We start from the raw sequence: 27,395 nt of genomic DNA, 5'->3' as shown, positions 1-27,395 counted from the left end.
TCCCCCGAAAGGGGTGGGGCGCTTGGGGACATCCCAGCAGAGGCAGGCTTCTGGGTCTGCAGATGCTCACTGGTTAAAGGCAGCCGCGCTGGGGGAAAGGCTCTTCAGGACCAGAGGATGTGTGGCCCTGCCCTGCCCTCAACCCACTTCCAGTGCTCGTGGGCGTGGAGAGCAGGAAGGCGGGCTTCCAGAGAGTGAAGCAGCTTGGTAACCACCAAGGGCCATCACACAGTAACATTTCATAGCGCTGCACAAAGCTCCAGGCTGTGTTCCAGCAGAGGCTTGAAAATTCCAGGCCCGCTTCCTTCGCAGGCCTGCCACAGGAGCGGCATCTGGGGGTGTGACAACGTGGGCTCTGCCCCAGGCCTGCAGGACATTCATTAAGGGAGGTCTGCCCTGGCCCACCCTCTGCCCACCCTCCACGGGTCAGCCTGATTGAGACGGACACTGGTGCACGAGCCTTTACAAAACACCCTATGAGCCACTCTCTATTCCTAACATATGAATAGACTGTGTTCTCGTGCATCTTTCTGGAACAGGTCATGTGTGCAGGCTCTCCTTCCATGGCTTGCCTTAAGTGGGTTTCTCAACCCAGGCACCCGACCTACCTACAAGAGGCAGGTGCCCCGGGCCAGGCCTCCTGGAGGCTCTGACCACAGAATTCTTAGAGCGCCTCTCTCCACTGGAAGCTGGAAATCCAAGCTCAGAATGGTCAGCACAGGGCACTCCCGCTGGGGTCCCAGGAAACTCTTTATTGCCAGCTTGCTGTTTTATTTCAATTGGTTTTTTTAAGATTTTTTTTTGATGTGGACCATTTTTGGTCCAAAGACCATTTTCAAAGTTTTTACTGAATCTGTTACAACATTGCTTCTGTTTTATGTTTTTGGCCACGAGGCATGTGGGATCTTAGCTCCCCGACCAGGGATCGAACCGGCACCCCCTGCACTGGAAGGAAAAGTCTTAACCACTGGACCGCCAGGGAAGTCCCTCAATTGTTTCTAGATGAGCCAAAGGCCAGGTCCCTTATCTGTCTGCTCGAGAAAGCTGCCCTTATCCTGGGGAATGGACCTCACAAATGATCACACCCGTTCCCTGCTTCCAGCCCAGGGTGAGCTCAGAGAGCCCCAGAAAGAGCCACCTGCCTCCTCAAACATCCCCCGACGAGGACAGGCCACACTGACCCCTGGAAGAAGCGCAGTGACTGGGATGAGGCAGTGAGGCATCCCGGGGGCCCAACTCACGGGGCAAAACCCCCAGGTGGGCAGCTTGGGTGACTACCTAACCTGCCGCACCCTGGTCGCTGCTCTGCTTGCAAATAATCCTGTCTTGTGTAGGATAATTTGTAGGTTCTAGAAGTCTCCCCAGACATCCATCTCAAATTCTTCTGCTTCAAATTGAATAAGGCTTGCAGCTCTTGTGGAGAAAGAAAGGGAAGAGACTGGAGGGACAGAGATAGACAGAGACTTACAGAGACAGGGAGACAGAGAGATGCCCCTGGTCCTGCCAGATGTCCTTTGCATTATCCTCAGGCAGTTTTCTCCTCAACCTCACTTTCCTTATTTTTTTTCCAGCCTGATCTCTCCACATCTTTCAAGCTCTGCCAGTGGGATGAGTTCCATGGAATGTCCCACGAGCATCCATCCCCCTCGTAATGCATTTCATTTTCCTTGTAGCTGTTTAATCCTTTGAGTCTCCTCCCTCATTCACTCAGCGCCCACTGGGTTCAAAGCTCTGGACAGGGCCCTGGGGCTGCCAAGAGCAAAGCGGACATTGGGGCAGCACCATGACTTTCGTGGGCTCTTCCTCAACAACAAAAAAATCTTAAAAATTCCATTTTATGGCTCTGTTGGTACAAAGGTGAATATATTAATAATATATATGACAACATTTTCTTCAACCTAAAAGTTCATCTTTTTGCTTCTGATTTTAAAAGAAATGAAAACTAAAAGTCGCGGGCCCCTGAGAGTGTCACGGGTCCTAGGCACAGTGCTTCATGGGGGCTTTGGCCATGGCAGACGGTTGCCAGACTCAGAGCTGCCAGTCTGGCTCACAGTCAAGGATGTAAAGTAGACCACCCTGGGAGCTTTCAGAAGCGCTGTAGCCCAAGGCACTCAAACAATGACATCAGAACCTCAGGATGGGACCCAGACACCAGTATTTTTTTTAAAGCTCCCGGTTGATTAAATGTGCACTCAAGGCTGTGAATTAGTGATTCTCAGCCCCAGCTGCCCGAGACAATGACCTGAGGAAGTTTTTTTAAAAGCCCAGGGAAGAGGGGTTGTGCAGCCACGTTCTTAAAACCCCAGGCAATCCCCCCTGTAAAAGGGTTCTCCTTCCCTTGCCAGGCGGGGACTTGTATGTGTTCACCATTGTCACAGACTCCGAATTGCAGTTCTCTGCTGATTCTGAATAAACCCTCTTTGCTGGAGAAATATCTGGCTGTCTATTTGTTTCAGGTCAACACCATTAAACAACAACTCCCCATTCTCCCCACTCCCACCAGCCCCCGGCAGCCACCATTCTGCTTCCTATCCCCATGCACTTGACTACCCCAGGTACCTCATGTAAGTGGAATCCTGCAGTATCTGTCCTTTTGTATCTGGCTTATTTCCTTCACAACGTCCTCAAGGTGCATCTATGTTGTAGCACGTGGCTGAATTCCCTTCCTCTAAGGCTGAATACTGTCCCGTCGTGTGTACGGACCACATGTTGTTCATCCGTGGGATTTTGTCTCTTTCATCCTGCTGCATTGCAGTGCCTAGAACCTTGCCGGCACACAGGATACGTGTTGAAAGACTGCTTTAAGTGAAATAATCCATTACAAGCACTTCTTTCCGGCACACGGTAAGCCTTCCAAAAGTATTAGCCATTGTTGTGATTAGCCATCTTCATTCTAGATTCATCCATGTAAACAGAGGGCAGCTCTCAGCACTGCCAGGAAGCAGTGGCATTTCCTCAGGCCACCCCCATGGGCACACACAGAGAGAGGCAGGAGAAGTCACAAGTTAGAGCTACATGTCGCTGGTGCCATTGAACTTGGGAGTCAGAACCCGAAGTTCCACCAGCTTCTGCCTGAGGAGGTGCTCCCTGGACCCAGGCTGGTCCCTGCCATCTTGTGACCTTCTTCTGGGAAACACAGAGGTAGGAGGCCCTGGTGTCCGCCCTCCATCGCCCTTCATCATTCTCAGGGACCCCTACTTTCCTCCCAGATGAATGACCCCTTCCAGGAAGGCCCAGAGCAGCATGCAGCCTGGGTTGGCACTTTGTAAACAAGAGCCGGTGAGAGATGATGGAGGCTGTGAACACGGGCCTCGCTCCCTCCTGCGTTACGCCTGCAGGAAACCTGGGGATTGAAGTGGGTCGTTATTACAGGGAGAGAGAAGCCCTCTCCACTTTCTCTTGGAACAAATTCCAGGAGACTCAGATCATCCATCCTGAAGATGGTCAGCCAGCAGCCCAGGGCCATCTTTCTTGTCACTTTCTCACAGCACAGACCCTGGCCCCGTGATGGTGCCACTGCCTAAGGTCTCTGCTCCAGCTTGGAGGGAAGCTGAAGGCTGGTGAGGGGTTACTAGGGAGGGCAGGGGTGGGGGGGCACAGGAGCGGGGCCAAGGTGTCTTTCCACAGAAAACTCCAGAACCTTTCACCCTCCGCCTGAGCCTGGCAGCCCAGAGTTTGATGGGGGCAGCTCCGTCTCTCCTGGCAGATCCAGACAGCTTGCCCGGAAGTCTTTTGACATGAAGTAATAATTGTCAGAGAGGGTCAGGCTCCAGCAGCTGAGAAAACAACAGAGTGACCCTTGCAAGGCAAGCAAGCCCTGCAGAATCGGACACAGCCCATTAGCAGGTCAGAGGACCTGCCCCCACTGACATCTGCAATGTCGCTGCTGCATCGGGAAATGTGATGGGAGAGACACCCTCTGTGCAGTCACCTTGATGGGGTGTGAGCCAAGCTCTCCTTCTGAGTGGTTGTAACACCAGAGTAAAAACACAATAGAAGGCTGTTCACGGGTGTTTCTGCCTTAATACAAGAGGAACAACTAACCACAAGAATTTTGGAGATGACAGAAAAGCACACTGATGAAATAAATTGCCCATAATTTCATCCTTAAGAGATGAGAGCTGCTTGGACCTCTGTCAATGTGTATGTGTGTGTGTGTGTGCATGTGTACGCATGTATATGTGTATGTATATGCACATACATTATGTGTATGTATGCACGTACATTATGTATGTGTATGTATATTATATACATGTATATATGTTGTATGTAGTGTATATGTGTAGGCATATGCATGTACATGTGTGCATGTGTGTGTCTATAAATGTGTTATGTGCATGTATATATGTTAAGTGTGTGTATATTATGCACATATATGTGTGTATTATTTGTATATGTGTATGCATGTGTCTACATAGATGTATGGGTATACGTATGTGTATGCATAGTATGTATGTATATATGTGTACACATTATGCGTATATATGTATCTATATGTGTATGTCTACATGCATATGCATGTGTAAGTGCATGTATATTATGTGCATGTATATGTGTTGTGTGTGTGTATTATGTGTATGTATGTGCATATTATGTGTAAGTGCGCATGTATGTGTAGGTGTGTATATGAGTGCATACTGTATGCATGTATATGTACATATACATATGTGCATTATATGTATACATATTATGTGCATTTCTGTGTGTACATTATGTGCATGTATATGTAGGCAGTTATATTTTTATGAGGACACACTTTCATTTGTAACAAAATCAATCACCAGGATAAGAAAAGATGCTGTGAGATCAGGGGCATTTTGGTATTTAAAGCTTTAAAAATGTTTGTAGACATCTTAAATATATTTCTATAGCAGCATTTTCCAAACTGTGTTCCACAAAACACACACACGAATTAAAATAAAAGCTGGGACCTGCTGCTGACCAGCTAGAGATTCTAGGGCACACACAGACCCTGAGAAACCCTGTAGCAAAATACGTTAAGCATGGTTTACCCAGCACCGTCAGCCATGGACCACCTTTCTTCATGAGACCACTGATCCTTGCTGGTCTGCGGGATAAAGGGAACCATCTTTTCTCACACCCTTTCCTGAAGCCGGGGTCCAATCCTTTCCAGTTCTCCTGGGCCTGAGGAGGGGCCAGTCCAATATCACTGGGGGAATTCTGAAAGCAAAAAGGAGAGGGAAAGTGGCTGAGATTCTGTGTAACATAATACTTTCCCTGCACATTTCCCCAGCTCCTCCTGGGCAAGGGGTGAGGCAGATGACCGGAAGGGAATTAAAATCATTGGTTCTCTAATACACTGCCTGACCTCTGACTCACTTTCTCACTCTCACCAAAACATGGGGAAGGATGGGAGGGGGTTGACAGGCAGTGGGAAAAGGAGAAGACATTCAGGAATCTTTTTTTAAATGAAGATCTTCACTCTTTTTCTTGCTCTTTTTTTAAAAATTAGGATTACACTGTATTGATTGCTTTTGTAATCTGCTTTTTCACTTAGTATATCATGAGAATTTTCTCAGGGCATTAAATAGTCTTCTAAAACATAATTTTTAATTACTTCATATAATTCTATCTTGCAGATAAATACCATGATTTTTACCCAGTGTGCCAGATAGCAATTGTTTGCCTATTGGATCCAAATTCACCCTTCAGTACCTGCTCTGTGATAAGGGGCTGTGTGTACTCTCAGCATTTCTACTTTACTGTAAGAGCAATGCTAAACTTTGTCAGAAGACAGCGTGAGAGGGACACTGCAGGAAAAAAACTTTGTCAGAAGACAGCGTGAGAGGGACATTGCAGGAAAAGGCCAGGTTCTCTTCCCACATTTCAGGGTGAGGGGTTTGCTCTTTTTCATTTCTATTGCACTGTCAGTTGTGTGTATGCACGCACACGTGCATGAGTGCCCGGTGGTGCTCTGCCCTAGCACACAGGCAGCCTTGGCCCAGGCTGGTGACCACCCAGCTGCAGTGGGGACACTGCTGTTCTCCCCCAGCCTCACGTGGGCAGCAGTGCCTTGAACCCTCTGTGCACCCACCTACAAGCCCCCCTCGCCTGTGCTCTAGACACAGGTTCCTGCTGCCCAGGGACATGGGCCAGCTCTGGCCAAGGCCACCAGTGGACTTCTGTCCCAGCCAGTGACCCCCAACCACACCTGCTTCGACCATGGTGAACCCCCTTCCAAGTCTGCCCTTTCTTGGCTGTCTCCCTGCCCTAGGGCACCCCTTAGAGTTCTCTTTCCACCTTTATAGCCACTTTCCTATCACTGTGGAATAATCCCTTAGAGTTAACTTCCCTTGTTCAAATTATTGTGTGGTTTCTGCCTCCTAACCAGACCCAGATGGAAACATCCGGCGAGGATAGTGCTTTAGGCCTTGTTTTTGAAGTGTTTTCATTAGAAGTTGGGCAGCAGGAAAGGATGGAGTGAAGGATGTATTTACTCAAATGGCAAACGTTTACCCAGGAGCCCTAAGAGGGCTACCAGGTCCCAGAACAGGCAGCCAGAGAATAGTGACGGTGACATTACTAAAAGCCCGTCATGAGAACCAAGTCATTAATCTTCACGACAGCCCCATGGGTGGCACTACAATGAGCCCAGGGAAGGAGTTTGCTGGTGTTTTCATCAGGAGAATCCGAGGTCCAGGCACATGGGACTCACTGGCTAGTCTACAAAAGTAGCATGAGGCCAGGGCTGGAACTTCCAGGAGATGGACGGAAGGATCGAGAAGGATCCTGGGGAGGCACGTTTTGCGCACAGGAGAGGAGGCCCCAGGAGAGCCCGGAGAAATGGTTTCCGTCTTCTGTGAGCTCTGCGTGGGTTCATCATTGGTTGTGAGACAGCCTGGCCACCTGGAAGAGTCAAGCAGCATGCCCTCCCCGCTACTGCTGCATGTCAGGCAGACTCTCCCCCTGCTCCTGTGAAAAAAGTGCTGTTTCCACTGAATGTCCACATCCCTTGAGTCCTCCCTCTGCTGTGGGTGTAGCGGGCTGTGAGGGCTGTGGGAGCAGCAGTGGTCCCCAAGCTTTGCACCTCATCATATTCCAATGTCTCATAAGCACTTCATGTTGCGTATTTATTTATCAATTAAATATATTTACTACTGTTCCAATCACAGTGTGCACGTCATAAAGCATACACCCAGTAGAAATGTTAGGGGATTAGACAAAAATAAGTACAGAGCAAAGTTCTAAAATTGTCCTCCTGCATTCCAGTGAGTCATCCTGACGCCATACCCCACCCGAGATGCATGGTCCCCACTTTGGAGATCTCTAGTTTCCAAGACATGCTGACCCTACAGCAAAGTCCAAGTTAATTAAAGTTACTTAAGCCCCTGTGATCTCTGCTTTCTGCTTCTTCTCCTCCCCCATGAGACCCTCCCATCCCAACAGTCCACATTAACAGCCCAATTTTCCCATATTTAAAAATGAGATTACATCATCTCTTACATATTTCTTACATGTTGCTTTTGCTACTCTTTTTACAAAAATATTTGTTTGTTTATTTATTTATTTACTTTGGCTGTGCCAGGTCTTAGTTGCAGCATGTGGGATCTTTAGTTGTGGCATGCAAACTCTTAGTTGCGGCATGCATGCGGGATCTATTTCCCTGACCAGGGATCGAACCCGGTCCCCTGCATTGGGAGCATGGAATCTTACCCACTGGACTACTAGGGAAGTCCCTTTGCTACTTTTGAAGAGTCCTCCAAATTCATACTGCTCTATGAGTTCTATATATTTAATGGCTATATCACATTTAGTAGTGTGTGTGTGGGGGTAATTTATACAACCATTCATGAACGTTCACTTTGCTTCTCATTTTTTGTCACTATGAACAATGCCATAATAAACATTCTTGTGTGAATACAAATAAAAATAAAGAGTTACTTAGCCTGCTCCTGGGTGTCCTTGTTGCATCAGGACCAGCCAGCTCTTCCTCTCCTTGAAGGAGACCAGGCTGCACACCTAGCAGGGGTGAGAAGGTTGGTGAGAAGTTCTTGCAATCACAGTCCTGGGCGCAGTCTCCTAACACAGGACACAGGCGTTTTAATACCTGTCTCGTAGGGTTTGGTGAAGATGAAATGAGGTAATGCATGTGAATCACTTAAAAGAATAACCATTGCAAAGTGGCTGTTCAGTAAGTAGTAGTTGTCTGCTACTATCTCATATCAGGGCAGTTGAGGGTCTGCATCAGATCAGCCACCCAGAAGAAGGGTCATCACTCCAACCAACACCTCACGAATGGTCTGACCTAAATCACGAGCTGCGTGTTGGGATTCTGAGGGACAGAAAATGGCTATTTCCTAGACAGCAGAGATTTAAGGAAAAGTACCCTGGGGTGAGCTCTACTCCCAAGGACAGGCTGGGTGTGGCAGAGACGGTTAATTGTACCCCAGTATCTATTTCCCCCTTCTTCCTTGTAGTCATAGAACCCCTTGAATTCCAGCCAGGCACGTGGCATCCTAGTTAGAAATTACATTTCCCAGACTCTTTTGCATTCAGGGGTGACTATATGGCTAAATTTTGGCCAATGAACTGTGGGCAGGAGTGATTTGTGCAAGTTACAGGTTGCTTTTATAAGGAAATTCTTTGCACTCCATTTCCTCTTATTCTGCCTTGAATGGACTAAAATGCAGATACGATGGAATGATTCAAATTCAACGCCACAGTCAGAGGAAACAACCTCAGGGATGAGATGCGCAAAAACAGGTGAGGACCCGCTATCCCTGGTGACCTTGAAGAGCAGAGCTGCAGTATCCCTGGACCACTTCCCAGCTTCTACGGAGAAGGAGATATGATTTCAGCTTCTTTGAGCACCTGTCTTCTGGGATCTTCTGCTACAGTGGCTGTCCTGTATCCTAATTAGTCCTGAAATTGGTGTTGGAAGGGAGGTGCTGCCATAATGAAAACTAAATTATACAGCATTGTCTTAGCAGTGGGGTGGCAGACAGTAAGAAAGTCACACAGCAGGCTGGAAAGCAGGTGATCCGTGTTATGTGGCAAGATATTTGGCAAATCAGTTGCCTTCAGTAACTTGGAAGCAGATCAGGTACATAAAGAGCCTGTGTCTCTAGCAAAAATAATTTTAGAACATTCACAACATGGATCGTCTGGCTGTTCCTTGATACCTTTAACAAGGGACCACAAGAGAGACATAAAGTCAGGTGTGTTTGCAAGCAAAGATGGAGGGATGCAACTCTGCGACAGAAAGGCCACTCTGCCTGTGGCCTGCAATCGAAATTGACCAAGTGGCTGGAAAAGCCAGCTGCTTCTGTCACCAACAGTAGAGTCTCCTGGCACAAGCTGAGAGCCTTTCTCAAAGGCCTCCTGTGGAGACTTTTCAACCAGACAACAGGATCCAGGCTAGAAGCAACAGTCAGATTAGGGATGTTGCTTTCCACTCAAACATTTCAGGTGGCTTCAAGAAAGCCCCTGTTAAAATGAGGAAGAGGAGGTTGGCAGTGTAAACCCTTAAACAGAAAAAGACCTAGGGGCAGGCTTAAGGTCTGCATCCCAAAGAGATTTTTTGAGTAGATTATTTTGTCCATGGAATGAACCAGAAGCAAATAGACTGAAAGCTTACTAAGTCTGGGGCAATTTATTATGGTTCGTTCCCTAAAATAGCCCTCAGATCCCCAACCTGCAGCAGTGGGGGCCTTCAGCTCCTTTGGCATGATGTCAGCATCTTTGATATAACCTCCTTACTTTCCGGTAAATTAGATAGTCTGAGCTCATCTTGGAATAAGCCTCCCAAACTTGGAATCAGCTCTGGTTCCTTTTGGCAGGAACTGGTTTTAGATATTCAGATACTCTGATTTGTGTTCTGGGGGTGTTCACTGCTTTCAAACATCTTTATTGGACAAAACCATGAAATACTTTGAATTTCGTGTTCATGATATATGAGTTCATACTAAAATTTTCAATTCAGATTCAGGACTATGGGATTTTTACTTAACTCATTAATGGTACATCTGTACTTCTTCCTTTATGCCGCATATTCCGGTCCTCAAAAATGCCAACCAAAGAACTGCTGTGCTTTATTCCACAACGTGCACACAACCGCTCCAGAATAAAAATGCCTAACACCACCACAAACAGGAGTCACTGAATACAGTGTTTTTTTTAAAATAAATTTATTTATTTATTTTATTTTTGGCCGCGTTGGGTCTGTTGCTGCGCGTGGGCTTTCTCTAGTTGCGGTGAGCGGGGACTACTCTTTCTTGTGAAACGCGGGCTTCTCATTGCGGTGGCTTCTCTCGTTGCAGAGCGTGGGCTCTAGGCACGCGGGCTTCAGTAGTTGTGGCATGCGGGCTCAGTAGTTGTGGCTTGCGGGCTCTAGAGTGCAGGCTCAGTAGTTGTGGCACACGGGCTTAGTTGCTCTATAGCATGTGGGATCTTCCTGGACCAGGGCTCGAACCCGTGTCCCCTGAATTGGCAGGTGGATTCTCAACCACTACGCCACCAGGGTAGCCTTAGTTTTTAAAAATGTTTTACAGTTCTTTTTTCCTCAGAATACGGCCCGACCAGGGACGTAGAGTCAAATGATTGCATTTTATAGTCACCTGAAAGAGTTCCTTTCTAGATAGTTACGCCAGTGGTTCAAGACCCAGTTCTGCTCAGTTGTTTCATTTTGCTCTCAACACTTAGGAAGCACACCTTGAAATTTAATTTTTTGCCATCGGTATGTAAAATATTTTCATGATTCCCAAGGTAAATATACAAAACAAGGTGAATTTATTAGTAGACTGACCTTAACATGTGTGGGTCCTGGGACAAGGTTACAGACAGAGGCCCGCATTCTATGTGGACATGTATTTTAAAGTAATAAATCAAGCCAACAAATTCTTAAATAGAATATGTCCCATCCTCTTCTCAGAGAAGCACTTCCTCACAGACATGGAGGCCAATTTCCAGGTAGAATTCCTGGCTACTTAGAGCTCCACACTGGAACGTGGCGGCACAGGACAGCCTGCCGCTCACTGCCCCTCCTGGTCCCATTCCCCCCACCCCCGCTTCCCCATAGCTCAGGGGGCCTTGCACACACACATGTGGACACGCCAGCCCTAGTCAGCCTTCAGGAGGATGTACCCTGAGACGGGGCCCTCGAAGTGGGCTTGGGGCCACGTGGGTAGGGAGTTCCAGAGTCCTGTGATCTAGAAAGGAGGGTGTTGGCTCCCCGTAACTCAGCCCACGGGGTCCTCACCCCCCAGGCCCGGGCAGGGACTCCTCGCACCCAGGCCCACAGGCAGTCCTGACGGACAAGCCAAGCATCTCTCCCTGTCCTGCAGCCCTGCAGTCTTCGGTTTATCGTTCCAGTTTATAAATAGAAGCACATTTTATATGTAAACAGACTATATCTTCACACACACACATATACACACAGACGTCCTACCCTGTGGCTGGGGATGGCAGGGAGTGGACAGGAACCTGTGATCACAGATCTCCTCCCCGCAGATAAGGGCCCTGCTGAGCCCAAGCAGCAGTGAGGCCACCAGCGGGCAGCGAGCACGGGGAGACCGTTTCCCATCACTTTGGGATGATTCCGTCAAAGGAAGCAAATACGACTTTAATTCACATTAACCAGTAGGAAAATACAGTCTTCTCCGTGTACCAACATAAGGCAAATTCGACATAAGAGACACAGCTTCAGTTCAGCTCCACTGCCTTGAACCGATCGCTGGCCTGACCAGCCTCTCTTTCCTTTGCGAACGCCTCACGTGATTACGCACCCCCCCACCCCACCCCCGCCTCTCCAGGGAGCGGGACCACGAGAAGGAACCCAGGTCGTTTGCCCCACGGCCGTCTCGCAAGCTGCCAGCTCAGCACCACCCTTTCCGTGTTGGTCCACAAGCCCCATGTTGGGAAACCACTTTACCTTCTTCAGCTCCATTCCCCACCCCCGCTCTCATCCGAGGTGAAGAGGGTGCTTCACAGGCAACAAGCTGCCAGCTTTCCACTGAAGCCCCGGGTCTCGGGTGACAGAGGCTTAAACTCCCCCTGCTGAAAGACGATGAGGGAGGAAATCACAGAGAGTGGAAGCTTAATGGGTATACAGTGTCAGTGCTACAAGGTGAAAAGTTTTGGAGATCTGTTTCACAGTAATGGGAATATACTCAGTATTACTATAAATGGTACTGTTGAAAATGGTAAAGATGGTAAATTTTATGTTATGTGTTTTTTACCATAATAAAAATCATAATAGCATAAGACACACACACACACGCACGTACGCACACACACACCCAAAGACAGGAGGATGCAATCCGAAAAAAAAATCAGCATCTGAGACGCGAATCAGTCCATGTGTCTTTTCTATCACTAAAAAGGAACTGGATTTGGCATGGACACCCCTAGGGGACAAACGAGTCCCCTCTGGACACTGCGGTACCCGTCGTGGCCGCCAGGTGGCCTGGGGGGTCGGAGGGAACGCTCCTCTCCAGCCAGGAAAGCTGAGAGAATTAGGAAACCTATGAGCCAGACCAGAGGTGTTTTTGTAAATATAAATAAATAAAAATATATATTATTTAAAACAGTGTAAATTTTGGGCTTCCCTGGTGGCGCAGCAGTTAAGAATCCGCCTGCCAAGGCAGGGGACACGGGTCCAAGCCCTGGCCCAGGAAGATCCCACATGCCGTGGAGCAACTAAGCCCGTGCACCACAACTACTGAGCCTGTGCTCTAGAGCCCGCGAGCCACAACTACTGAGCTCACGTGCCACAACTACTGAAGCCCACACACCTAGAGCCCATGCTCCACAACAAGAGAAGCCACCACAATGAGAAGCCCGCACACCACAACGAAGAGAAGCCCCCGCTTGCCACTAGTAGAGAAAGCCCACGTGCAGCAACAAAGACCCAATGCAGCCAAAAATAAATAAACAAAATAAATAAATTTATTAAAAAAAAAAAAAACAGGGTAAGTTTCACTTATAAGAACAACGTGGTGTCAACTCACTAAGAACTCAACCTCTCGTAAACTACCACCTAACCTTGTCTTGGGTTGAAAAACTCTCTGATTTTGTGCAGAATTAGGAATCTCAGGAGCAACACTCACTTTGTATCAGATCTCTCATTAGCCTTACGGGAGAGAGGCCTCCCTTTGGCTGCCTAAGTAATAATTAGCAAAGCTTTGCTGGAGGTTTTTGAAGTCTCTTTCCTGAGAGAAAACCAACAGTCCCTCTGTTATGGGCTTTTATCCTCTATCCTTTGTTTTCTCTCCATTTACGTAATTAAAAAAAAAAAAATCTCCGTGAAAGTATGGCAGCCAGAACAAGGCCCTACTGTACAGCACAGGGAACTATATTCAATGTCTTGTAATAAGCCATAATGGAAAAGAATATGAAAAAATATATACATGTATAGCTGAATCACTTTGCTGTATGCCAGAAACTAACACAACACTGTAAATCAACTATATTTCAATAAAAAAGAATTTAAAAAAAAAAAAAAAGCATGGCAGCCAGGCCAGGCTGCCATAACCCTCTTCATGACCAGCTACCCAATCAGGAAGAAAGTTCGCTTGGTTTCCAAGGGCAACCGCCACTCGGCCTTGGCTCTGTAAGGTCTTCTCACAAACCATTGCTTCACTAGGATTGAAGAGATTTTCTTTGTTCAAGAAGGACGTCCCTCCTTCATACCTTTTTTTTTTTTTTTTGCAGTACGCGGGCCTCTCACTGCTGTGGCCTCTCCCGTTGCGGAGCACAGTCTCTGGACGCGCAGGCTCAGCGGCCATGGCTCACGGGCCCAGCCACTCCGCGGCATGTGGGATCTTCCCAGACCGGGACACGAACCCGCGTCCCCTGCATTGGCAGGCGGACTCTCAACCACTGTGCCGCCAGGGAAGCCCCCTCCTTCATACTTTTAACTTCATCCTGAAACCTCGGACCAATCTGCTTCATTTCCTTTCCAAATATGCAACCGTTTTCAACGGAACAGCTGGTAAATATGCAGGACTCAGCAGTCTCCTCTCAACCGGCAAGTGAAGGTCAACCCACAGGGCTGCTCGGCCGGGATGTTAATAATATCACTTGTAGAAACAGCTTTTCTACATAAGACAGCTGGTAAAAAGACCCTGTTTGCTCAAGATGGCATCGTAAATGAATCTCAATTGGAGGTCCTCTGCATGGAGATGTGACTGCACAATAAGTCAGACAAAGCAACTGTCGTAGCCTCCACACCCTCCATCCTCCCTTCTTCCTCTTTTCTGTGGTGGCCACATGCGCAGCACCAGATAACCGTGACAATCCTGTTCCCCAACTTCCCAACTTCTCTTGCAACTAGGGGTGGCCCTATGATCCACTCTAGCCAGTGGATCCAAATGGAAGTAGGTTGAGAACATTTCCGGGAAAACTTTACTTTTCCTATTAAAGGGATAGACATGGCTTGTTTGACTCCTCGCCTCCCTTCTTTCTGCCTTGACTTCAGACATGATGTCTGGAGCTATAGCGTCTGTCTTGCAACCAGGAGGCAAAGGAAAGGCTTGGGTGAGCATCACAGATTAAGGGAACCAGGGGCAGCAAGCCCTACCTCTGAACACCTGCTTACATGAGAAAAGTATACGCATACGTGTTCAAGCCGCTTACGCTGGCTTTCTGTTCCTTGCAACTTCACACGATTCTGAGTGAGACACACCATGCCTGGCATACTTTCCACTAACTCTGCCGTCTCTGAAGGAATCTAGAGCTGAAGGAGCAGCATTTCTGCTCACCTCCTCTCTCCACCTTCTCTCCTTTGTAGGGCAAACTCATACAAACCCAAGCTGGGTAGATGAAACTGTGAAATTCTCCAATTTGACCCAGGGATTTTTGTCACTGCCAGGTTAAATGGGTGACGACTGATATCCAAAGAAAATCATGGGACTTTATGTCAAAGACGTTAAAGGACCTGCCCATTCCAAAGCCAGAACATCTGCCCCCTGGGTGGGAGGAACCCTCCCCGGAGCCAAAAACTCAACCCCGACCAGGTGTCCTCGTCAGAGGGACAGGAGGGTCCGTCCAGCCACCCCTGAAGCATCCACTAGGCGGTGCCACAGGCCAGAGGAGCTCTGTGTACGCAGAACACATCTGAAGAAATCCTCAATACTGCCTGGTTCCGGCAGCCTATTCAGCACCGATTCCTGAGCTTTAAGAAAAACGGTGGGAAAAGGACCTGGAATGGATGTGGCATAATCATAGACACGAATGATGGTTTTCATAATAATAACCTCCGAAGGGGTCAGGGCAGCGTTATCATTAATCCCATTTAACTGACTTTTGACGCTGAAGCTGACGGGGTATCTTGCCTTGGAGTCCCCGCTTCCATGCCGCTCCCCTATATCACAGGACATTCACCCGGACTCCCTTCCGCCACCACAGCAGGGTGCTCACCAGGCAGCCAGGCTCCAGGGCGCTGACGGGGCAGGTTTACCAGCAGCAGGATGGCCGTTCTAAGCGGGGTGGCATCCTCTCCCTTCACGCTGCCCAGTGGGTGAGCTGGGCCAGGATGCCCCAGCCTGCTGGTTCCCTCTGTCTTCCTTTTGCCTGCGGCCATGGGCACCCCCATCACTGCTACTTCCTCTGGCGGCCACATCTAGACGTGGGGCACTGGGTCTCTGTTGGAGACGCTTCAGCAGGCAGAGGAGGGGGTGCCCCGGCACGAGCATTTGGGATGAATGTTGTATGGACGGTGTGGGCTGCGGCCGGGCCCTGTGTTCAGACCTCCAGCTGCCAGCACGACCACCAAGGGGCGTAGCAGAAGAGCAGACCCACCTTAGTGAGGTCCAACTGAGCTGGGGGCCTCTGTCCTTGGTGGGAAGAGAGATCTCTCCTGGGACCAGCAAAGGTGTTTTTGATTCTGGTGGGTGACGCACATGAGGAGAAGACCTGACTCATGAAGTTCCATCTGTGGGCCTTGGCAATGTCGATTCGAGTCCTTTGTTTCTTTTCACCTTTAAAATTGAAAACAAAATTAAAAAGGGAACCACAGGTGTATTAGACTGCTAGGGCTGCTATACCAAAGTCCCAGTATAAGCCTGGGGGGCTTAAACAACAGACACTTATTGTCTCCCCGTCCTGGAGGCTGGAAGTCCCAGATCAAGGTGTGGGCAAGGTGTTTCTCCTGAGGCTTCTCTCCTTGGCTTGTGGATGGCCACCTTCTCCTGTGGGCTCACATGGTCGTCCCTGTGTCTGTCTTCTTCTCGTAAGGACCCCAGTCATATGCAATAGGGCCCACCATGCTGACCTAAGTTAACCTCAGTTGCCTCTTTAAAGACCCTCTTTCCAAAAACAATCACATTCTGGGGACTTCAACATATGAATTTGGCGGGGGGTGGGGGGACACAGTTCAGCCCATAACACGACTCATGTGATTACACTGGCCCCACCCAGATAATCCAGGATAATCTTCCGATCTTAAGGTCTATAACCTTAATGATACCTGCAAAGCCTCTTCTGCCATAGAACACAACCCAGTTACAGGTTCCAGGGATTAGGACGTGGACATCTTTGTGGGGAGGCCCTTCTGCCTTCTCCATCGTGCCGAGTACTTTACATACATTACCTCACTTGTATATGGCCAGATTTTCCTACTCTCCCCGATTCCTAGCTGCAAAAACTGAGACACAGAGAAGCTAGGAAGGACCCCAAGTCCCATTTATCACTCCACAGTTGATAAATGGTGAGAATGTGGTCCAGCCACAGCCTGACTATAAGGCCTGCCCGTTCTAACTGCCGCCCAGTAAGGAGTCTTCAGCCATAAGGGTGGCTGCAGTTCTGGAATCTGAGGGCTACTCTCCCCCGGCATAGAAATGGGGTAAAGGGACACGCCCCTCCTCTCTCGCCCACTAGCCTCCCTGAGGCTGCATGGTCTGAAGCCCTCCCCTCAACGCCGGTCTCCCTGAGTCTGTGCTTCTTCCCTAGAATCCACCCACCACAGCGTAGCCAGAGCCATGGTTTAAGTCACAGATCTGATTTTGTCACCTCTCTGCTTAAAAACCTTCCACAGCCCCCCAGTGCTCCCAGACTGCTATAGACTGTGTCCCCCCGAGATCCACATGTCAAAATCCTAACCCCCAAGCTGATGGTATTAGGAGGTGGAGCCTCTGGGGTGATGAGGCCATGAGGGTGGAGCCTGCAGGGATGGGATTAGTGCCCTTATAAAAGGGACCCCACAGAGCTCCCTCGCTCCTTACACCATGTGAGGATGCAGGGAGAAAATGCTGACCCAGGAGAGGACCCTCACCCGACCATGCTGCCACTTGGACTTCCAGCCTCCAGACTATGAGAAATCAATTTCTGCTGTTTATAAGCCACCCTGCCTGTGGTACAGACTTGTTTGCTATGACAGCTTGAATAGACTAAGACACGATAAAGACCAAAAGCCACAATATGTTTTTTTTGCTGGGACTCTTGATTTAAAGCTATGAAAACCCAATGCCACGTCAGAAAACAGTTTGGTAATTCCTCAAAAAGTTAAACACAGAGTTTCCATATGACCCAAGGATTCCATTCCCAGGCATATACCCAAGAGAATTATAAACATGTTCAAACAAATACATGTACACACGTGTTCACAGCAGCATTAGTCACACTAGCCAAAAGGTGGACACAACCCAAGTGTCCATCAACGGATGAATGAATGAGCAAAATGTGACATACACATACAGGGGACGTTATTCAGCCACAAAAAGGATCAGGTACTGATACATGCTACGACATGGATGAACCTTGAAAACACTGAGTTTTCAAGTGATGAGAATACAGACACAAAAGGTCACATACTGTATGATTCCATTCACATGAAGTACCCAGAACAGGCAAATCCAGAGACACAGAAAGCTGATCGATTGTCATGGCTGGGTGGGGAGGGGAAGGGAATAACTGCTTCACGGGTATGAGGTTTCCTTCTGGGGCGATGAAAATGTTTTGGAACTAGATGGAGGAGGTGGTTGTACAACATGGTGAAGGCACTAAATGCCCCTGGATGGCTCACTTTAAAGTGGCTAATTTTATTTTATGTGAATATCAGTTAAAAAAACCATGGAAGGAAGGAAGGAAGAGAGGGAGGGAGGGAGGGAGGGAGGAATTTATTGGCTCACATAAATGTGAAGTTGAAGAAAGAGCCTCAGCTAAATGATGGACTGAAATGGTACAATGGGGGGTTTCCATCATTGTGTTACCTTGTCTCTGATGTGCCTCAGCCTCCACTAGACAGGCAGGGTGACAAACCTTCAGCCTCAGACACCAGTGCTCCCAGCCCAGAACCCCAGCAGAAAGACACAGCCCAGTTCTGTCTTCATATCCCTGTGGTCTAAATAATCAGCTAACTTCACATTCACCCAATATGCAATAAGGGAGAAAACGTTTGGGGGCTGTGATTTCTTTGAGGGTTCAATTTCTTTAAAGGAGGGGAGTTTATTTTGGACTTTCATTTCTCAGCAAAAAAGGGAGGGGTAATATTGGTCAAGATCTAGTTGGAAGAAATCGACCACCATGATTATCTGAATGGGGAAATTTAATATTAAGAACTGTTAACCAAAACTATTAAAAGGGGTATAAGAGGACTGGAGAGGGTCCAGCAGTAGCAGGTGCAAAAGGGCCTGACACTGTCTGGTGGAGGGAGAGTGGACATAGGGGACAAGGGCTGGGAGGGGGTCACCCCCAACCAGGGCTAGGACTCCCACCTATTCAGGAGACCCTGCCCGACAGGGAGCATGCAGCCAGCTGGAGAAGCAGCTCGCTGGGGCGGGGGGTGGGGCAGCTGTCTAGGCCCTTCACTGAGGAACAACAGCAATGCAGGACCGGCACCCGGAAGGGAAGGGTCTTCCTGGCCCCGTGGTCCATCTGTTGCCCTCTGTTGAGGAACCCTAATATTCCTCCAGCCTGCAAAAAAGAATATTCCCCCAGCCAGCTGGGGTCCAGCTCCAGTGTCACAGGCAGAGCAAAGAAGGATGGATTTGGGGCTGAGAGATGATAAACTAATAACTGAAAGGGGGATTTCATTGGTTGGGGCTTTCGTTTCTCTGGTGAAACACAAATGGGAGCGGGTCCCTGTTCTGGGCCTCGTGTCTGGACAACTGATCACAGGGTCTCTCACTGGTTAGGAAGGTGGGCATGGAACTGGGCGTGGGGACTTGGGGTCTGATGTGCAGTGTGCTCTTGGCTTTAACTGATGTCCATTCTGACCTATTTTGGGGACACGAGCTGAACTTCCCACTGCACTGATCCTGCAGGAATATGAGCGGTTCGCAGAGTAACACAGAGGAGGGAGTTGTCGCTCTCCACCTCCCTCTAGAGGGTGGGGGAGAGGGGTTCTCGCCTGGCTTTGTGCAGCTCAGGCTGGGCTGTGGCTGCTGGAGGAGAGGTCACTGCTCATCTGGACACCCCGGGGCCCTTCTCTTCAGGCTGCGGTGGGACAGGGTCGATGGCCGAGCCTGGCCACCGTGCTCGTCTCTCTTCCCTGCTGCTGTACCTGGTGTGCTTTGCTTTCCTCTCCTGCATGAGGCACCAGGGTAGAAGGGGATAAAATCCCCTCTCAAGGTTGTGGCTGTAGGGGAGAGAGGCTCCTGCTGAGTCCACGCCAGCTTGGTGGGACAGGCCTGCACAGTGAGACCTGTGCTCGCCCAGCTGCTGTTACAGTGGCACCTGCTTCCCCGTGTGCTCCGTACGAGGGCCGCCCCCTCGATACAGGGCAGGCAGAACAGGCTAAGACAGGTCTGCGCAGTCCTGAGCTCTCTTCTCCTGATAATACTGATGATGGTCACCACAGCTATTCAGTAGACCCGCTGTCGACAGACCCAGCCTTGAGTCTAACACGCCTTGCGAAGGCCAGGCTAGAGAGGCTTGCACCGCACTTAGAGGATGCACGCTTTGCATCCAAATCCCAGCAGTGCTGCAGCAGATCTCAGAGGAACCTGATCCACCGGATTCAGTATGATAGATCACACAAACTTAGCACACGCCTAGCACTGAATCTGGCACGAATTAATGGACATTCGGGAAAACTCGCGGCGCTGGACAGCATATGCTCAGGTTGTGTTCAAGTGCTAAATAAAAGAGGAAAATCTAATCCTTCATCCATCATCCAGTCGGATGGTAAACCGATCACTTCCCCAAACAGCACTTCCCTTCAACAAACAGTGGCCATAAAAGCAAAGGCTCTGAAACTTTAAGAGGCCATAAAGCCTTTGGCAGTGGTGCAGGGCTCTGAGAACACACACATGAATAAATTAAAACCCACAGCTGCTGCGGAGACACAGCCACGTCCAGAAGGACACTGATGAACAGACTCTTAGTGGAAAGAAACATGGGCCACAGCATATAACGTGAGCCAGGGGCAGCTGCCTGCCAGGCACCCCGGGGCCCCCAGCCCTGCGCCAAGTCGGCAGCTCCCGTCCAGCTGAACAGGGGGCTTACACAGCAACACAAAATCGATGCCACTGGTTGGTCAACCAAATAGTGATCTCACCGAACAACTCTCAGGCCACAGATGCGCTCCTCTGAGAGGGGAGAGGACAGATCAGTCTGGGGGTGCAGACCCACACTCCCCGAGTTACCAAGTTTACAGTCAGCCACCAAACAGAGTGCTCCAGGGCGGAGAGAACCACTAGTGCAGGCTCCTCATTCAGTGACGGACGTGGGGAGGGCCCTTCACGTGGAGAGCCTGACGCTGGACGCTGAGCCGGCCACCAAGACCAGGCAGGCCGCCTGCACCAAGGTTTCGTCCTCGATTTAAAAACATTCTTTTCCCTGCAGACCTCTGAGCGGGGACTGAAAAGAATTGCAACGAGGCCCTTGGTGTCAGACAGAATTAATACGACTCATCCCTCCTGCTGGGCCTCGGCAGGACACCTGACACCCAGACCACAACCACTCAACTCCTTTCCCGGGACTGGGTGTCAAGGCTGCGAGCTTGGTTAAGCTCCGAGGAGGATTGGCAATAGAATTCGAGTTGACGGGTTTTTTTTTGGGGGGGGCAGTTCTTTTTCTACTTTCTTTTCACCTGTAAGTAGAGTCCAATCAAGTGCTCAAACACGCATTTTTTCCAGGGCTGAAAAAGTACATACAAACCAGGACTCAGGGGAGACTGGACACAGAGAGGCTCCATTAAAGCCACTGAAGGAGACAGAGCTTGGCAAACAGGAATTTCTACTTCAGTTCCAGCAGCCTCGGGTGGTGGACGCATGTAACAAAGATCAGGCAGAGTGAGGAATGGTCTTCTCAGACAGTCATCCTAGGTTGCCTGAGCATTTATTATGTGCCGACGCCATGTTGGGCAATGAAAAACAATTCAGGGCAAAGAAAAGACTGAGAGGCTGTTTGAAGGCAGTCAGGCCCTTGGAATGATGGACCATTATTCTCCGAGCCTGTCTGAGGGCCGGTCAAATCCTTCACCTTCCAAATAAAGAAAACGAGGTACAGAGACAATGAATTAAATGTAGCCTTTCCAAAAAATAGTAAGTCTGTGCCTGTTTCTACATCACAGGAGTATTGTGTCTGGAAACCCCTGATTTCATCTGGGTTCAAATCAGCCATGGGACTGTCTTGGTCAGCTCGGGCTGCTGTAACAAATATATCAGAGGCTGGGTGTCCTAAACAACAAACACTCATTTCTCACAGCTGTGGAGGCTGTTGATTCTGTGACTGGTGAGGGCTGCTTCCTGGTTTGCAGATGGTGCCTTCCTGCTGTGTCCTCACATTACAGAAGGGGCTAGAAAGTGCTCTGGGGTCTCTTTATAAGGACACTAATTCCATCATGAGGGCTCCACCCTCATGACCTCATCACCTCCCAAAGGCCCCACCTCCTGATACCATCACACTGTGGGGTTAGGATCTCAACAGATGGATTTTGGGAGGACACAAACATTCAATCTATAACATGGACCAAGCAACATGGCCTGAGCACCCCTGATGGTAGACAGAAGGGGCTCTCCTCATTCTTCGTGGGTGTAGCATAGAAGTCTGGGGTCCTACAGTATCTTTTTCTACATCAAGCTAATAGAGACCTGCTATCTAATTTTTTTTCACACTTATACACTTTTTCCCAAATGAAAACCTCTTTCCTTACTACTAAATAATAAAACACATTCTTAAACGTCTCCCCTTTGTCCAACACTGTACCAAATGTTTTATACTTAACTCTCACAACACCTCTAAGAGGTTGGCATCCCATCTTGTGGATGAGGACACGGAGGCTCAGAGAGATTAAATCACCTGCCAAAAGCCACACAGCTGGCCACGATCCAGTCAACTCCCACGCCCATGTACGCCCCTTCCAGTATTAGCAAAACTCTTACAGATTTACTGGCTGCACACAAGTGGGCCGTCGTGACCTCTTCCATGGCGGTGGGAGCAGATGGAACAGATGAACAAACTCTACTCCGCCAACCTTTCTCTGGCCAAGGCTGCTCTCAGAGACAGTGCCAGGGAGCAAATGCTGCTCCCTCCCAATGACAGGAGGGCAGGCAGCTGTTTCCAGCAGGGGTTGTGATGGGGTGGCGCCCGGCCCCTCTGGCTGCCATGCACAAAGGTGGCTCAGGCCATGGGGCTCTAAGGGACCCTGAGATGGAGGGATGATGGCTGTGGCAGCAGCAGCCGCTGCCCCTGGCATGTCACAGGCTCCTTGCAAATGCCTGGATTCAGCTTCAGATGGGAACAGAAATGAGACACCTGAGTTGATCCCTGCATGCCTCCACCAGGGTCCATCTGGTCAATCAGTGAGCTTACTTCATAAGGTTCTGAAGGAATGAAATGGAGCAACACCTAGAATGACACAAGGCTCTAAATGACAGTGTGACGTGTTCATTAGTGTGAATACAACTGCACTCCCACTAGTCAGGGTCCCCATCAGACACAGACCTCCAGGGGCTTCAATTCTTGGCCAAAAGTTTAAGAGCTGTGATCTCTCTGTAAGACATGACTAAAGTATATCCAACAAACTAATCACACACCATCCTTACTGAGAGAGAGAGAAGATTAAAAGAATAGAGTTGGAGGTGTGGGGGAATTCCTGGGAAAGAGTGAGAGGGGGTTTTCTGAGGATGGGCCCCTGTCTCTTGGTGTGGGAATTCCCAGATAAGTTTAGGGATATTAGAGGAAAGTTTCCTTGTGGCTTTGGAACCTCATAGTAAAAGCTGGAAGGACTTTGAGGAAAGTGTCCATGAAAACTTGAAGAGCCTTGAAAAACTGTTTATAGAAGCATGACTGTCTTTGAGGTGGCCTCAGGTAAGGGATTAAAGAAAAGGGAAAAATCTTACTGGAAATTGTTATGTAGTAGAGACAGAAACTTTACCAGCACTGTTGCCTTATAAGGAAGATAGAAAACGTACCTTAGGCATGGGGTGGTCTAGCAAAGGAGATGGTCCAAGCAGAGTACTGAAGAGTGATTTCTTCTTGCTGCTTCTGATAAAAAGTGAGACAAGAGAAATGAGCTAAAGGCAGGACTGTTAAACAAAAGAGAGGCAGCACTTCCTGCTTTTGAAAATTCTCACCTTCTCCAGATGGCAAATGATGTTAAATTTAAAGGGCTCTTAGGTAAAAATCAAGTACAGGCACCATCAGGAAAATCTGGTCTAAAGATGAACCCAAGAGTGTGACTGTGCCTTAGTCGGCTCGGGCTGCCATACAAATAACAAATGCCACAGACTGAGCACTTCAACAACCCTGTCCTTTCAGGGCATATATTGGAGCTATTTGTAGGTGAAGCTTTTTTTTTTCTCTAATGGAGTGAGCACCCCCCCCCGTAGTGAGATTCACAGGTCATCCACAAGGTTTTTAAGAGAATTATATTGGAAGAAGCATTGACAGCTTGAGCTGAAAGGGACAGACAGCACAAACTGAAAAGATGTCTTTGGACCCTGAAACTTGTACAAGGCAGAAGCAGGCTGAGAAAACTACACAAATACAGGAAAAGGAAGGATGACTCAGAGGGTAAAACCAAAAGCCTGCAGAGTAAATCCAAGAGCTGTGGAAAATTATTCCCAGGAAATGTCCATTTGTACCCTACTGGATTTCAGAATTGCTATGAACCAGTGACTTCCGTGCATCCCCAATTTCCAACTCTGTTGAACAGGAGGGTCTTCAGTAATTATGCTATGCTTGTCCTATTATTGCAGATAACTTGTCTAGTTCACAAATTTCAGACCTGGCTTTGAGGATTCAAGGAACTACACCTAAGGAGCCTCAAGAACATCTGGATCTAATTTGGATAATGAAATTCTGGACTTCAAACTGATACTCTACTGCATTGGGGGCCCTGGGAGAGGCTAAGCACATTTTGTGTGTGGGTAGGATGTGAATCACTGGGGAACAGAGGGAGGATGTTGGTAGCCAGCCTCTAAGACTTCCCCCAATGATCCCCATCCTCCAGTACTCTTGCCCTTGTGTCACCTCTTCCCACAATGAATAGCACTGACTAATGTGACCAACAGGATGTAACTTCTAGGTCTTAGCAGACGCTGTGACTTTCCCCTATTCTCTCCTGGATCACTTGCTCTGGGGGAAGCCAGTTGCCATGTCATGAGGAAACTCACACAGGTGTGTGGCGAGGTCCCCATGGTGAGGACTGAGGCTTCCTGTCACTAGTGACCATTGGCTTGTCACCCACATAAGTGAGTCATCTTGGGGAGCAGATCCGCCCAGGCTCCTACAGTTGGCTGCAGTCCTGGCTGATTGCAATCTCATGAAAGAACCCAAGCTAGATCATTCTACTAAAATGCTCTTGAATTCCCAACCCACAGAAGCTGTGTAACATAACAAATGTTTATTATTTGTTTAAGCCACTAAGATTTGGGATAATTTGTTACCCAGCAATAGATAACTATTACAGGATTGAAATGAGCACATCAAATACTTCATTCAATTCATTAATGAATGATGGAAATAGTAATATAATTCCAGGAACACTTGGGGAATTGATATTTATAGCAATTTCATAAAGGACTGTTAGAATTTGAGTGCTAGGTTAATACAAAATAGTACAAAACTGGTTAATGCCCTAGGGAATAATAAACTGAAACCTTTGGGGTTATCTTTTTGAGTTAACACTGAAATGACATGCCATCACCTTTTGCCTCATTTTCAAGTCTTAAATACTTTTTCTTAATAAGCAGATGTGATCCAGGAACTGAGAAAGGGAACTCCCACTTGACTGACTGCTTCTAAGGAAAGGGGGTCCCGGTAGCTGCTGCCACCCCAGCTGAGACTGCATGTGTGACGTGGCCTCCCTCACCTCTGCTCAGAGGGGACAGAAATGAATGGGTAAAGAGGGCGGATATGGCCGGGGTGGAGCATGGGCTCAGAGAGCTCCCAAGGGTAAACAGCATGGGACTATATACAGACTTGTCTCAGAGCAGCTTTGGCAGGGTAGGTAGGAAGGACAGGTAGAGAGGGAAGGGGAGAAACAGGACGCCCAAATAGAATCCCAGTCCCTAACTAAGGTTTGGGGGGTTTTGTTTGTTACCTTTTAAAAATCATCTTAAATATGTAAGCAGTATTTACCTAGTAAAAAGAAGAAATCTGAATTCACCTTTGGGACAGACTGATCGTCTTTGTTTTGGGAAGAACTATTAAGTGGACATTTGATTATGAAATATAAAGCAGACATCATGCTTCTTGTTGAGTCTGTTGGCCTGAATGCGCGTGTTTGAGGCTGAGAAGCTCCATATTCTATGCGGAGTAAACGGCAGAAACAGAATTGTTCCTGAAAAAGAAGTAATTGGTGGGCTAGGGGCTAAGGAATGGGTTTGCAGTAGCTGTACCTGCAGCCTGCAGGTGGCACACCTGCAGGAGGCCAGGCTGGGTTGGAGAATTCTATCATAAAGGAGAGAAGAAAGTCCAGAGCAGGGACCTGGGTAGCTTGCTGTCTCTGTCAGCCTTTGGGAACGCTGTTGGACACACTTGTTTTTTAAGGCTCACGTTGGAAAATCATGTTCTAATGGACCTTCTTGTCAGGTACCAGAAGGCACGGGAGCATTCCTGAGGCTAAGGGTGGGGGCGGGTTTATCTCTCAAACACAAGGGCCATTTCTGTTGTCAGTCATCCTGGGGAGAGGCTGCTCTTGGGACAGGAAGTGAGGATTAGGGAGGCTGGCCTCTGAATGCAGAGACGGGACAAGCACAAAGCCCTCCCAGGGAGGAAGCGGCCCCTCCTCCCCATGAGGGTCACCTGGCAGCAGGTGTGGGGGGAGCTCTGTAAAGGACCCCAGGACAGACCCACCTAGAGGCTCTAAGGGAAGTCCCATCCAGTAGGGTTATCTGTTACCTGTGCTGTACCTCCTTCCCCTTCTCTTACTCACACTCGTCAACACAGTCTGGTTCCTGTTGTGGTGTCAGAATTTAAGGGAAAAGCCTGTTCTGTACCTGAAATGCAGGGCTGAGTGCCAAAGCTAGCGTGTTGGTGAGGGCAGCAGCCTGACAGGGAGGGACGGTGGCCCAGCTCAGTGACAGAGCATGAATAAGACACCACAATGCCAAATTTGGACACTGGAGAGATCTCAGGATTGAGGGGCTGGACAGGGAAGGGACCCAGATTAACAATCCACAAATTGACAAGCAGCTGTGAAATTCACAGCAAGATGCAGTGTGGCTTAATTGGTGATCACCTGGCCATGCGGGCTACTGATGAATGAGACAGAGGATGGATGATGGTAGACAGGCGGGCAGGTAGAGGGACAGGTATAGGATGGATGGATGGATGGATGGATGGATGGATGGATGGATGGATGGATGGATGGATGGATGGGTGGATGGATGGGTGGATGGATGGGTGGGTGGATGGATGGATGGATGGATGGATGGATGGATGGATAGGCAGGCAGCTGATGTATAGATAGATGGAGATATAGGTATAGAATGGATGGTGAAGGAGTTCAGAGGATGTCCCCCCAAAATATGCCACTCAGGCATACTGATTCTTTTGAATTAAAGGCACTTGAGAAATAGCAGGTATAACAAGGGCTCTCTAACTTTCTTTTTCTTCCTGAAAGCAGGAGATAAACTCCCCTGTGAAAGGTGTCCTCCCTGTACCGGGAGAAAGGAAGATATTCTTATCACCAGAGATGGGGAATCTGAGGCCGAGATTTCAGCCAACCCTTATCTTACTTCTCCATTTACCACCTCTGGCCCAAAGCCCTGTGTCTTGTCCATTCTTCACAAATGTATTGTTTCTTTGTCTAAATGGTATAAAAGCTTTCTGCTCTGGTTGCTTCTTCAGGTCTTCATTCTCTTATGAAGGCTCCTATGTACATGTAACAGTTTACTAAAACATGTATGCCTTTCTCCTGTTCATCTGTCTTTGTCCATTTAATTCTTAGACCCAACTGGAGACCTAAAGAGTAGAGGAGAATTTGTCCTCCCTTACAGACAGATAATGACATATAGATAAATAGATAAACAGATATAAGTACAGGG

At 48.5% G+C, this 27,395-nt stretch overlaps 1 long non-coding RNA gene across 3 annotated transcripts in view; it reads right to left on the bottom strand.

Annotated features, from left to right (window-relative positions):
* Positions 1-27,070, bottom strand: part of LOC117203678 (uncharacterized) — a 60,391-nt gene extending 33,321 nt beyond the window's left edge. Inside the window, exons 1-7 of one of the 3 annotated variants that reach the window (XR_007475627.1) lie at positions 25,514-27,070; positions 23,316-23,388; positions 22,284-22,749; positions 15,760-15,938; positions 11,891-12,015; positions 5,013-7,980; positions 2,560-3,343 (exon numbers count right to left, since the gene is read on the bottom strand). This is a non-coding gene — a long non-coding RNA (uncharacterized LOC117203678). The other 2 variants (XR_007475628.1, XR_007475629.1) reach the window with 2 other exon arrangements.
* Between the last annotated feature and the right edge of the window lie 325 nt (positions 27,071-27,395).

Source organism: Orcinus orca, chromosome 2 (genome assembly GCF_937001465.1).
Source record: "Orcinus orca chromosome 2, mOrcOrc1.1, whole genome shotgun sequence".
In the NCBI taxonomy this organism is placed as follows: Eukaryota; Metazoa; Chordata; class Mammalia; order Artiodactyla; family Delphinidae; genus Orcinus; species Orcinus orca.
The sequence above is the reverse complement of the archived record's forward strand: the minus strand, read 5'-3'. Positions and strand labels throughout refer to the sequence as shown.